Here is a 2240-nt window from a genome sequence, read left to right on the forward strand (position 1 = left end):
GGGGACAAAAGGGAACAAAAGGGACACCAAACAGGTATACTAGATCGAACTATACTAATAACTAACAAAACAGATCTCACCACGTCCCTTAGAACAGCAGGATTGGCAGTCACAGCCAGCACTCTCCAAACCCCCACGTGGTAGGACAGCGGACTCTGCAGGCCTCAGCCTTAGATAAGCGAGACCAACACAGGGACCCACTGTTCCTAGACCTCGCCGGAAGAGAAGAGAGCGAGGTCTCTAATCTCCGACTTATTTATACTCTGGTTTACGTAAAAATTGTGTGGAATACTGGGTACTTGGCTCCTTCCTTGGTTACAAACTGGTCACCAAGGAAGGCCTAGACTAAAACCATCACAGTGTCTCTACATCTAAACTAAAAAGGCAATACAATGAAGATCTTTGTACCAACACCCCAAAGTTGTCTTGCTGCTGTTGCCAAAACTACCTGCATGTGTAAAGGGCAAAATACTGATGTTTCTCATGGCCACACTGCAAGTGGGGCACAGAGAATGGTGGCCTGCCAGGACACTGAGAGGAAAGCTGCTTCAAATTTGTCCTCACTGCACTAGCATCTGTGTATATGAACCCAAGTTCAGAAGAAGGCAAGTTCTGACCCAAACAAGAACCCCTTCAACACACCAGATGGCTATGGTAGATGCAGCTCTGGTTCTCCTATACTCCTCCTCTGCACTTTGATGAGAATAGCTCCATGTCAACATAGAAATACAGAAGTATACATATAAAGATACAACAGAGACCGGGTCCCTTTTCATTGCTCTTCAGATGTTTCAGTGTAGCTACATTCAAGGAAAGAAAGACCCTTCAACCATTAAAGGGTGAATCCTGGTATGGTCTTAGCTCCATATCTGATTCTTTTCCTTATTCCTACTGTATCAGAACAGTTCATGATCTCTGTATGTGTGTTTGTACCCTACACGCTGCTCTGAGATAGGGAATTATTTGCATATTTTCACAGAATAATAGAATGGTTTCGGTTGGAAGTCACCTTAAAGATCATGGACAGTTTCCATTAGACCACATTGCTGAAAGCCCCATCTAACCTGACCTGGAACACTTTCAGGGCATTTTGCTTGTAGACAGGAGGGAGAGAGGCACAGAGATACTTCTCTCTTCGTTCGAGATCCATGGCAGAGTGGATGAGTGAAAATCTTTGCAGTCACAAGGCCCAGAGTACCAATACCTTTCAGACTTCTGGCAAATACAAACAGACTTGATTAGTACTATGGTATGGTGAGAAATTCATAAATGAAAATATGCTTGATAGACTAAGGGAATTATCTTCCACTTCCCTGTTTGATGAATTTTCTTCATTTTCCCCAGAAAGCATAAAGCTTAAAGCTTTCAAAATCTTACTATAAGCTTTACAGAAGATTATTACTTGCTTAGTTGTTTCAAGGATTTTCTTATGCATTTTGAACATCTATTATATGCTATTTTGCAAATGAAGCAGTGTAGGGGATAGGAGACAGGACCTACACCTGCGTGTCTGTGATGGCCATCTACCTTCTGTCAATACTGATTACAGTCATGTGTGGTTGCTCATTGAAAATGAATTGGAACTCCAGCTCTGCTTGTTAACTGACAGCAACTGCATCAGAAACTAGCCTGACAACTGACATCGAAGTTGTGATGCCTCAATGAAATGGGTGAAAGAAGAAGTACCAGACTCCATTCTTATCCTTCTGGGACAGGGTTGTACCACCAGATAATTTGTGGAATTACATACTACCCATAGTCAATGACCAAATAAGCAACTTCACTTTACAGGATTGTCAATCTATCACCTTTCAGGAGTGCCAAGTTCACTTAAAAAAATTACCTTTAGCAGAAAACGATGTTATTGCTTTTACTGAGGTCACTGAAAGGGTAAGATCCTTCTCAGTGATGCTAATGTGAAGGTACAGGGGTGACATGAGTTAATTGCTCAGTTACCACTCTATTATTGATTTATACTCTCCTGACATTTACAGAGAAATAAAATAGAGTTTACGTTTTACACAGTCTCACAAAATACAAGCCACATAAACTACTGCAGAGAGCTGGAATTCAAATTGTTAAAACTGTTACATGTAAAGGAATGAAACTGAGAAAATATGTAATTTCTCTCTTTTTCCTTCTGTAAAGCATTAAAAATACAATTAGGGATTTTGAATTAAAGCAGGGAAAGGGAATTAATCTACTGAAAGAGTTAACTCTTCCTATGTGCATATACAAAT

General features: G+C 40.6%; 1 long non-coding RNA gene across 1 annotated transcript in view; it reads left to right on the top strand.

Annotated features, from left to right (window-relative positions):
- Nucleotides 1-776: 776 nt before the first annotated feature.
- Nucleotides 777-2240, top strand: part of LOC114058654 — a 17482-nt gene continuing 16018 nt past the window's right edge. The window contains exon 1 of the long non-coding RNA XR_003571516.1: nucleotides 777-788. This is a non-coding gene — a long non-coding RNA (uncharacterized LOC114058654). The remainder of the gene's footprint in view (nucleotides 789-2240) is intronic.

This window comes from Empidonax traillii, unplaced genomic scaffold (genome assembly GCF_003031625.1).
Source record: "Empidonax traillii isolate 1590-97213 ecotype Southwest subspecies unplaced genomic scaffold, ASM303162v1 scaffold181:size1721324, whole genome shotgun sequence".
NCBI lineage: Eukaryota > Metazoa > Chordata > Aves > Passeriformes > Tyrannidae > Empidonax > Empidonax traillii.